General features: G+C 40.8%; 1 protein-coding gene across 8 annotated transcripts in view; it reads right to left on the bottom strand.

Moving 5' to 3' along the window:
* The window catches only part of tenm1 (teneurin transmembrane protein 1), a 2,430,772-nt gene that overhangs the window by 318,929 nt on the left and 2,099,796 nt on the right, over window positions 1-12,047 (bottom strand). The window lies entirely within an intron of this gene.

The raw sequence follows: 12,047 nt of genomic DNA on the forward strand, positions 1-12,047 counted from the left end.
CATGTGACCTCTATCTCCACTTTAAGTGCCTCACTTACGTTTCTAGCAATCATAAAATATGGTACATGAAACATGGTCTGAAGATGGGAATATATAATGTCGCATCCAGACACAGTGCTCCACTTCCTTCACCTTATTTTCACTGCCTCCCACACCATTTTCAAAGGGCAATGTAAATTCAGCCTATTAGTTCAGATGAAATCTGACCAACATTATATGGATGAAAACTATACTCCATCCATCTTTTAATGTGCGTCAGTACCACAAAGGGAAAGAAAATACATTTTGTAAGATAAGATTGCAGAGACAGCTAAAAATGTTTAAATTGTTGGGGCCTCTCAACAGTTTTGCCAATGTGGATTACACCTATGTTGGAGCAGACCTCAAGATTTGTTTATCACAAAGTCAGAGGACAGGGGAAGGTAGGGGAGGACAGCCTTAGGTCACTCTGGGGATAGAATTATAAAGTGGTGAGTAATTCAACTGAGAGTTGTGGCTACTGTAAACCGAGAGAACAAACAAAATGCCAGCAGTGAAGATAAATGAAACATATTAAAGGAGAAAAGCATAAAAAAGACACAAATCATCAAAGAAAAAATAAAGGGAGAGATAGGATAACAGAAAACCAAAGAAGAAATTATATCAGATGTGTTGTTAGAGAGTAGGGCAAGATGTGATAAATAAAAGTGACAAAGATAAGCTTCACTGACAGAAGCCCATACTTTCATCAAGGTATTCCAAACAGTACTGATACGATATTCCCTGAAATAAAGAGGAGAGGTGACTTAACAAATCAACCTAGACGAAAAGATACTTTTCTCTTAATCTACCTTTAATTCAGAATTTGACTGGGGAGCGGCCATGAACCATTTGCTGAGGATTCATGTGGTTAAATCTGATGCCTGTGCACTTGCAACAGATTTATAAACCCTGTGGGAAATTTTGACTTCAGTTATGCTGTAGGATGGATGATTCAGCTGCCTCTGCACATGTATTTCAATTTTCACATATATGAATCCACAGTGAATTTGGGGGAAGTGTCCAATGAAACGCCAATCTAAAATTTACCATTTTACCTAGTCCACATTCCCATTCCTCCTCATATGTTTTATTGACACATGGCAAACGTTTTAACAGTTTGAATACCAATGTCTGACATACAATTTAGTCATTTTGAAATTATCTTAGATTGTCTGAGAGACTCCCTATTTCTTTGGTCAAAGCTGGCATAGAGTGGGGAATTTCCAAAAGGAAAAAGAAATGCTTGCAACTAAGAATCGCTACAACACATTCTTATGGTTGTTTTGTATGTAAATAAAACACATGGTTGTTCTTGTACATAGAATACAGAAGAACCTCAATTATCCGGCATTCAATGATCCAAATTTCGGATTATCTGCCAAGATTGCAAGGTCCTGATGCTTGGCTGAACTATGTTATCTAGAATTTGATTATCCGGCATTCGATTAACCAAATGAAATACTCCCCGCCTGTGTCCTTGGGATAATCGAGGTTCCTCTATCGTCTGCTTTCATATCCACATAGCCTTTTAATAGTTAAGGGCCAACAAGATGAATTCTAAAATAGATGTGACAAAATAGTAGCAGTAACTATTAGAAATTTAGCAGATATTATGCTCTTGCAATAACAGTAATCAGGTAACACTTATCTGATTTGGAGATGACTGCATATGGAATTAGGCTGTATGCATCTAAACTAAATAGGTGGTCACTTTAGTATGTCAGACAGAAATTCGGAGGCTTTTCTGTGTGGGGAGATCACCTTTTATAACACCTTATTTTAATTTAAGAATATTGAATAACTTTCAAGTCTCCATAGAATCTCGAATCCACAACTTGCTGTTTGGATAACAAGTTTTCAGGCTATTAGTGCTACTAATGTTATCCTTGAGACAAAATTTATACATTTGAGAAATTTGAAAATAAATAACATTGTGTTCCCTTATTCTGCCAGATTAGCTTCATTAGCCTCTCAGATGCACACCTACTGAAGTTCATATCTGAATTTCAATAGGCAGAGCTCATAATCTATCCTCTGCATTTTGCTAAAGCTTCCAGATAAAAAAAATTGTGAAGATAACTGACACTGAAACTGAAAATCCCAATAATTAGCAATCAATTCAAATGATTGAAAGGAGGTTTAGTTTGGTGCAAGTAGAACAGAATTAAATAGACAAGTAATGATCTGTCAGAGCCAGAGGGTACCTAGTTATTCACAAAGTACAAAGAGAGACAAACACACTGGCTGAACATTAGACCAACTGAGCCCCATCCATACTAATCCACTTTCCACACTGGAAAATCAATATCTATGAGAGGCAGGAATGGAAAACATTTTTTTCATTAATCGCACCATACAAAACATACAAAATATTTCACATAGACTGTACTAATATTGGATCCAAGTATTGTTATTATAGATAAAAAGAACGGACTGCTCAGAATGTTCAGTAATTTTTCATAATTGCTCAATTAAGTACTTACAAAAATAGTGCAATACAATGTATTAAAATTGAAGAGAAATGATTTTGCTGCCTTTCGTCTGATGATGTTTTCTTATTGTCTCAAGCCCAAGTTGTTAAAAGAAGTGAAAGTGGCAATAATGGAACACATTGTCCTAATTTTCCAGGCTCCCGTGAATGTAGGGGGAGAGAGAATGCTAGAGATTGCTAAATGTATTTAGCAATCTTATTTAAGAACCACTCCTTGTAACTAAAGACTGGTCAGGTTAACATCAGTGGTGGGTAAGCTTTGGAAACCAAAAATCAGGCAAAAATATCAACACACAGTTATGCAAAGGTTTGAGTTAATTAAAGGTAGAGAGCACAGATTTTGAAAGTCAGATCCTGCTTGACCTTTCAAATTTCATTTTTTGATGAAGCAAAAAACGATGATCAAAAGAGTGAATGGATGTTCTCTTTAGAGATTTAAAGAAACTATTTAACAAGTATAGATAAGGACTAGATTATAAAATTAAGGTGGGGAGGGGGTCAGTGTCAGGTGGAATAAAGAATGGCTTAGGGACAGGATTCATTGGAGATCTTTGTTTTTCAGAATGAAGGATGATAGACTGTTATGGCCTCCAAGAGTCAATGCTCAGACCATACATCACATTGACAATGGAACAGAGAACAAAATTTCAAAGTTTTCCAATGATACCAAAGTTAAAGGAATCACAGTCAGGATAAACAATCAACTGCAACAGGATGGAGAACCGCAGGATGGCAGAACAAGCAGATACATAGTAGTCATGGTTTGAAGATGCCAGTGTTGGACTTGTGTGTACAAAGTTAAAAATCACACAACGTCAAGTTACAGTCTAACAAGTTTATTTGGAAGCACTAATTTTCGGAGCACTGTTCCTTCATCAGATGGTTGTACAGTGTAAGATTGTAAGACACAGAAGTTATAGCAAAGGTTTGCAGTGTGATGCAACTGAAATTATGTATTGAAAAAGACCTGGATTGTTTGTTAAGTCTCTCATCTTTTAGAATGACCACGTTGGTTTCAGTGCTTTCATATGCAAATGCAAGACCATTTCTTTTAAAGTTACATTCTCGAGTGAACTTTAACAATAGGTGCCATGACAGCCCAGATAATGCATTGAAAGTGTGAGGTGTCCTGTGTGAGGCTGTCTGTGCCCCATAGCCCCAATATATAAATGCCAGATTCATCAGCCACACCCACAAGGTGGAGCAAAACATCACCTGATCACAATGCAATGCCATCCATGCTCTCAAAACCAATCACAACATTGTCATGAAACCAGCAGATAAAGGAGGAGCCATCGCCATTCAGAATAAAACAGATTACTGCAAGGAAGTGTACCGACAACTGAACAACCAGAAATACTACAGGCAACTACTGGCTGTTCCGACCAAAGAGCACACCCATGAACTAAACACATTGATCAGGACTTTGGATCCAGTCCTTTAGAATTCCCTACATGCCCTTATCCCAAGTACTTCTCGTGTAGATGACTTCTACTGCCTTCCGAAGATACACAAAGCCAACATACCAGGACGTCGCACCATATGAGGCATTGGGACCCTGTGTGAGAACTTCTCTGGCTATGTCAAAGGCATCCTTAAGCCCATTGTATAGGGAACACGCAACTTCTGTCGTGACATTACAGATTTCTTACAGAGACTCAGCACCCATGGACAAGTTGAACTGGGAACATTCCTCGTCACAATAGCCGTTTCAGCACTCTGCACCAGCATCCCCCACAATGACAACATCGCGGCAACAGCCTCAGTACTTAACACTAACAACTGCCAATCTCCAAGCACTGTTCTACAACTCATCCGCTTTATCCTCGACCACAACGTTTTCACCTTTGACAACGGGTTCTTCATCTAGGCACATGCAACAGCCATGGGGACTAAATTTTCACTCCAATATGCCAACATTTTCATACACATGTTCAAACAAGATTTCTTCTCTACATGGACCTCCAACCAACACTATACACCAGGTATATTTACAACATTTTCTTCCTCTGGACTCATGGCAAGGAGTCACTGAAACAATGACACAGTGATATCAATGAGGTTCATCCCACTATCAAACTCACCATGGACTACTCTCGACTATCTGTCTCATTCTTGGACACATGCATCGCCATCAAGGATGGGCACCTCAGCACCTCATTCTACTGCAAACCCACAGATAACCTCATGATGCTACACTTCTCCAGCTTCTGCCCGAAACATATTAAAAAAGCCATCCCCTATGGACTAGCTCTATTCAAACAAAGGATCTGTTCAGATGAGGAGGAATGTGATGGACACTTGGAAGTACTCAGGGATGCCCTCATAACAACGAGATACAATGCTCAACTCATTGACCGCCAGTTCCAATGTGCCACAGCGAGAAACCATATTGAATTCCTCAAGAGACTGACACGAGCTGCAATCGACAGGGTACTCTTTGTTGTCCAGTAGTTTCTCAGAGGTGAAAAAACAAGCCATGTTCTTTACAGTCTGCAGCACATTATCAATGAGGATGAGCACCTCGCCAAGACCATCCCCACGCCTCCACTTCTCACCTTTAAACAACCACCAAACCTCAAACAGGTCATTGTTTGCAGCAAACTGCCCAGCTTTCAGGACAACACCATGCACTGCAAGACATGTCAGAGTGTTGACACGGATACCACCATTACATGTGGGGACACCATCCACCATGTATGCTGTAGGCACTCAGGTGACTCGGCCAATGTTGTCTATCTCATACAGTTAGGCAAGGATGCCCTGAGGAATGGTACATTGGTGAGACCGAGCAGAGGCTATGGCAATGGATGAACAGACATCACACAACAATCAACAGACAGGAGTGTTCCCTTCCAGGCAGAGAACACTTCAGCGGTCTGGGACATTTGACCTCAGACCTTAGGTGACCATCCTCCAAGGCGGACTTCAGGACAGGCAACAACGCAAAGTTCACCGAGCAGAGGCTTATAGCCATGTTTGGTACCCATGGGGATGGCCTCAAATGGGATTTGGGTTCATGTCACACTACAGGTGGTTCCACTGCACTACACACACACAGACTGACACACAGTCACACAGACAGACAGACAGACACACACACACATTCCTACAGACCCATACACTCACACAGACCCTCTCTCATCGACAAGCTCTCTCTTATGTGCTCACACACGCACACTCATACCCACACCTTCTCACAAATATATACCCCTTTACACTCACATACACACACTCTCTCACAGACACATCCACGCACGAGCGTATACACACACACTTACATGTACACCCACACATACATATTTGTGGGTGAATTTGTACTTGCAGAATAATGTTTTATTTTACTCAAAAGCTGCATGAATCCATGTAAGATTCTATAAATCTCTTTTTTAGAAATAGAATCAGTCTGAACATTGGGGCCTCAGACAGACTCACACAGGGCACCTCACACCTTTAATGCATTATCTCGGCCAACTTGACACCTATTGTTAAAGTTCACTTGAGAATGTAACTTTTAAAAAAAGTCTTGTATTTATATACGATTAGATTAGATTCCCTACATGGTGGAAACAGGCCCTTCGGCCCAACCAGTCAATACTGATCCTCCGAAGAGCAACCCACCCAGACCCATTTATTGTGGCCAATTCACCTGGCCTGCACATCTTTGGACCGTGGGAGGGAACCGAACAACCCGAGGAAACCCATGCAGACATGGGGAGAATGTGCAAACTCCACACAGGCAGTCACCCAAGGCTGGAATTGAACCTGGGATCCTGGTGCTGTAAGGCTACAGTGCTAACCACTGAGTCACCATGCCACCCCAAGGAAGGACTGAAACCAACATGGTCATTCTAAAAGATGAGAGACTTTTAAGTCAACAAACAATCGAGGTCTTTTTCAATATCTAATTTCAGTTGCATCACATAGCAAACTTTTGCTATAAATTCTGTATCTTACGATCTTATACTGTACAGCCACTTGATGAAGACTAGAGCTTCTAAATAAACCTGTTAGACTATAACCAATACATGGCAGGTGGAATTTAAGGCAGAGACGTGTCAGGTGATTCACTTTAGCAGAAGAGATAGGGAAAGACAATCTCGACTTAATGGCACAGTTCTAAATAGTGTGCAGCAACAGAGGGACATCAGTGTACATGAACACATATCTTTGAAAGGGAAAGTACCTTTTCAGAGAACAGATGAGACCTTGAACTTCATAATACAGATGTTGAGTACAAAATCAGAGAAGTTAAAGTGAATCTTTATAATGTCCTGATTTGGCCTTAACTGTGGAAGACAACTTTCAGTCCCGGACACCACACTTCAGGAAGAATGTACAGGCTCCTCAAGAAGCAATAGAGGAGATTTATCAGAATAGTGGTGAGGGATTCTATCTAGATGGTTAAACTGGTGAAGCAGAGCTTTTTTATTCATTCACGGAATGTAGACATCTCTGACGAGACAAGCACTTATTGCCTACCCTAATAGTCCATAGGGGAGTTACGAGTCAACTACATTGCTGAGAGTCTGAAGTCACATGTAGGCCAGACCAGATAAAGATGGCAGTTGTGAACTAGATGGATTTTTCCAATGGATTCATAGGCATCAATAGACTATTAATTTCAGATTTTTATTGAAATCAAATTACGGCAGGATTTGAACCCAGTTCCCCAGAACATTAACAGTGTCTCCTTGAAGCAAAGTAAATTGAAGGTAGATTTGGTAGGTAGTATACCAGAATATGACAGATAACGTAGACAAAGAAGTTTGTGTTAAAAAATGAGAGAACACAGATATAAGATTTAAGATTAGGGCTTACGAAGAAAAACATTTCGCTGCAATGAGTTGTTATAACCTGGAACCTGCTGACAATGGATGTGGGGAAAGCAGAAATGATCTATAATTTTCAAGGTAAGTTGAATGGGTGTGGAAGATAAAACCTTGTATGGCTACAAGTATTTAAAAAAAAATGTTCATCAGATGTCAGCATCACTGGTGAAGCCAGTGTTAATTGCTCATCAATACCTCCTCTGTAAAAGGTAGTCTTCATCTGCCTTTTGAACTACCGCAGACCTTGGGATGTAGGTATATCTATTGTGCTGTTAGGAAGAGAGTTCCAAAACTTTGATCAGTGACAGTGAAGCAAAGGCAATATAGTTCTATGTCAGGATAGTATGTGGTTTAGAGGGAAACTTGCTAGAAGTGGTAGAGGTTATGAGTTTGAAAGATGTTATCAAAGTAGTCTGTGTAAGTTGTTACATAGCATCCTAGACATTGCTAAAAGAAAACTAGATGTTGAAGTCTTTTGCAAAACTTCAATTTCTAACTTTCTTTCAGCAATGTTTAAGGTGTGTACTGCCATGCATAAATACATCTTGTAGATGGAAAGAATACTGTCACTGCAGATGGTAGGGAGTGTTTAGATTAGATTAGATTAGATTACAGTGTGGAAACAGGCCCTTCGGCCCAACAAGTCCACACTGACCCGCCGAAGCGAAACCCACCCATACCCCTGCATTTACCCCTTACCTAACACTGCGGGCAATTTAGTATGGCCAATTCACCTGACCCTGCACATCTTTGGACTGTGGGAGGAAACCGGAGCACCCGGAGGAAACCCACGCAGACACGGGGAGAATGTGCAAACTCCACACAGTCAGTCGCCTGAGTCGGGAATTGAACCCGGGTCTCTGGTGCTGTGAGGCAGCAGTGCTCACCACTGTGCCACCGTGCCGCCCCTCAAGGTGTTTAAGGTGTTGGATGGGTGACAGTCAAGTAGGCTTTATCCTGAATAATGTCAAGCTTCTTGAGTGCACTTGGAGTTCACTAATCCAGACAATTGGAAAGTATTCCATTTTACTCCTTGTAGAGGGTGTACAGGCACTGGAGAGATTGGGAGTGAGTCACTTGCTGAAAATGGAGAATATTCACTGATGATTTTACAATTTTCAGTACCATTTTCGATTCCACAGAATCGGTCTACGTCCAAATACAGTGAAACTTCGATAAATCCCAGGTTTGGGCTAACACATAGTAAATAACATGCATGCCACATAAGTATCAGGCAATGATCATATCCAAGAGACAATTCAACCATTGCCCCTTAACATTCAATGGCATTTCCATCATTGAATACCTCTCTATCTACAAATGTGGGGTCTTGACAGACCAGAAATCAAGCTGGAATAGCCACATAAGTAACATGGCTCCAAGTGCAGGTCCGAGGCTAAGAATCCTGCAATGAATCCTGCAATTCCACCCTCTTCACGGAACCAAGGTTGGTCCCTTTTGCTGGTGATGATAGAGTGGGGATAATAATTAAAACATGTGAGGGTGCCACTGGATCTGATCCAGAAATCATCAAATTTCCTGGTAAAATTCAGTCATCAGGGTAAACCAATCAGAGAAAAGTCAGTCCCTAAACAGGATGGAAGGAAAAGGTAAGGAGTCAACCTTCCAAACACTTGCTGGGTTTCTCCAATGCTTGCTGCTAATAAGCTTATTAGTACTGTACTTATCAGTGAACCTACACTATGTGGAGAAAAAGCAGTGAATGCTACTGTCATGAACACTGTGCCAATTGATACATTGAAAGTTAGGTATAAGGTATGATTGCATGAGTATGATTGTATCAAGCTATTGCTTGACTGATGTGCAAGTCAGCTCTCCCAATTTTGGTACTAGCCTCAAAATGTTAGCAAGAAGGTATTTGCAGGGTCAACAGGGCTGTTACTCCTGGTGTCTGTTTCTCCCCCTAGCTCAAACTAGAGGAACTATGGATAGAGTTTTTCCATTGTTTTCAAAACATGTGGGTAGGTGTGATCAGTGGTGACAAACTTGTTGGTCCCCACAGCTGAGAATCTTTACGATACTGCCCATCAATTCTAGCAGTAGCATCTGATAGGCAAGACATGGTGGGTTTCTTGGCACAAACGTCTCAAAGTTGGCATCCTGGGTCACCAGAAGCTGCCAGCCAATCGTTGGCTGCTAGCTTCTTGATCCCAAAGTCACGAGGGCAGATCTACTCCTCAGGAGACCCAGCAGTTGAGAAGGTAAATATCTTTTATGTTGGTCTTACAGCATTCTCATGGGATAAGGGCTGAAGGTCAAGGGGGGTCGGTTGTCAAAAGCACAGATGAGCAATTCAAGTCTCATTTCCACCTGTCATCTACGTCACCACGGTTTCCCAGATAGGAAGCGTTCTTGCCCATGGGGAGTGAGGGGGTAATGGGGTGTGGTAAGGCCACAGGCGATTGCAGAGGTCACATGCTTTGGCCTTTACGTGACAACTATTTAACCATTTAAGGGCCTTAAGGTTGAAAATGTCATGCATGGACAGTCACTACTAACTTAGTGAGTTTCTTGCCAGGTCCTATTCATCCCATTATTTCCCCTTCTTACTATCTCTTCTATCACCTCCACTGAGGGTTTTGTATTTACAAGACATTGCTTGATTCGATTCCCTACAGAGTGGAAACAGGCCCTTCGGCCCAACAAGTCCACACCGACCCTCCAAAGAGGGACTCACCCAGACTCATTTCCCCACATTTACCCCTGATAAATGCACCTAACACCATGGGCAATTTAGCATGGCCAATTCATCCGACCCGCACATCTTTTGGAATGTGGGAGGAAACTGGAGCACCCAAAGGAAACCCACGGAGGCACAGGGAGAATGTGCAAACTCCACACAGACAGTTGCCCAAGACAGGAATCGAATCCAGATCCCTGACGCTATGAAGCGGCAGTGCTAACCACTGAGCCACTGTGCCACGACCATGCTGCCATTGTGCTTCTCCTTATTTTCATTCCAAAATGTATAGCTGAACACTTCCCTGCATTAAAATTCCCTATCATTCACTATCTGCCAATTTTGTTGTTGTTAGAATCTGCCTAGTTTTGTCTCCTTGTCAAATCATCCTTGAGTTTCAGTCCAAGTTATCCATTTTCAGTTGTTCATATGCTACTACCTCATCAAATTAGAATAAGTATGAACATCACAGCTTGGTTGTCAGGGTTGGGGGAGAGGTGGGAGGGGTAGATGTTGGCAAGAAGTCTAATGGGTATGTGGCTACGATGTAATCTGTATCTTTGTATCATAAAAACATGAAACGGGGGGAGGTGATGACCTTGTGGTATTATCTCTGGACTGTTAATCCATACTATTAATGATGAATCCATTGTTGATTATCTGAAAACCCAATCTGTGACCTACATGTGACTCTTGTCCCATAGCTATTCCTGAAGAAGGGCTAATGCCCAAAACGTCAATTCTCCTGCTCCTCGGATGCTGCCTGGCCTGCTGTGTTTTTCCAGCACCACATTTTTCAACTCTGGTCTCCAGCATCTGCTGTCCTCACTTTCTCCATAGCTATATGGCTGACTCTTAACTGCCCTCTGGGCAATTAGAGATGGGCAATAAATGCTGCATAGTCAGTGAATCCCGTGAATGAATAAAATAAATCATGGCATGTAAGTTTGGATGGCAAATCTCATTGACTCACACATTGTTGAGCATCAGGTGATGTAAATTGCCATCAAAGGAGAATGTTCTGGAATTGAGTAGGATCGAAAAGTAAGCATCTCCCCAGATTACTGACCAGAGCTTTAACATGAGCTCACAGGCAATCAAGCAAAAAAATTCCAAAGGGACTAAGCCTGATCACCTCAGGTTGTTGGAGTTTATTGCGTAACCTTAATACTGAATGTAGTCTTGCAGTTAAGTTTTAAACTTGCATTTCACACACTCAATTGCACACTCTGCTGCAATGAATCATTTGTTGAATCAAAATTTCTGACACCAATCTGTCTATCTTCTAACCATTCCTTCAAATGACTTAGTTTTGAAATACATTTAAGGTAATGAATCTATTTTCCAATAACCCTCCACATAAGCAAAATGTCCAGTAATATCCTTTTATGCTTCTGGTACTAAACTAACAATTTTGTTTCTTGGTATCAATTTATCAACTGGTGAAATTAGAATGACAAAACATTATTGCTCAAAACCAGGCAGATTTATGCTGTAATTAATATTTACCAGCTGTATTAATACATATTTTCACATGAAGCATTTATTCGAATTTAATCTTTCTGCTCTCTTTCAATCCCTTTGCACTCTTATTTATTGAACTATCTACTTTCCTTTAAAACTCTTCTTCAGCAATGTTTTGTGAAAGAAAATGCCACATTCTAATGTTCAGCTAGGGCAGCTTTCTTTTCATGATCTTCATAAATTGGATCTTCTCATTAACACCTCAGCAAGTGGTAAAACCAATCCAGTAGTAATTCTTATCCGCCATTGTAATTATGAAATTACCTGTTAACATTTTCAGTGCTCTTTAAGAGGAGGCTAAATATTTCAAATGCCTCTTCATAATTACATATTCAAATAAAGTTCAAATGCCACAACTTTTTTATTGCTTTTATATTATCACTGTAATGTAAACAGTGTGCCAAATGCAGCTTAGATTTGCACAAGTTTGACATCACCATCTTGTTTTGTTTTCTATTCCTTTGGATGTATCACTCAG

Source organism: Chiloscyllium plagiosum, unplaced genomic scaffold, assembly GCF_037043375.1.
Source record: "Chiloscyllium plagiosum isolate Xiang-an unplaced genomic scaffold, Cpla_swu_hap1 HiC_scaffold_11, whole genome shotgun sequence".
Taxonomy (NCBI): Eukaryota; Metazoa; Chordata; class Chondrichthyes; order Orectolobiformes; family Hemiscylliidae; genus Chiloscyllium; species Chiloscyllium plagiosum.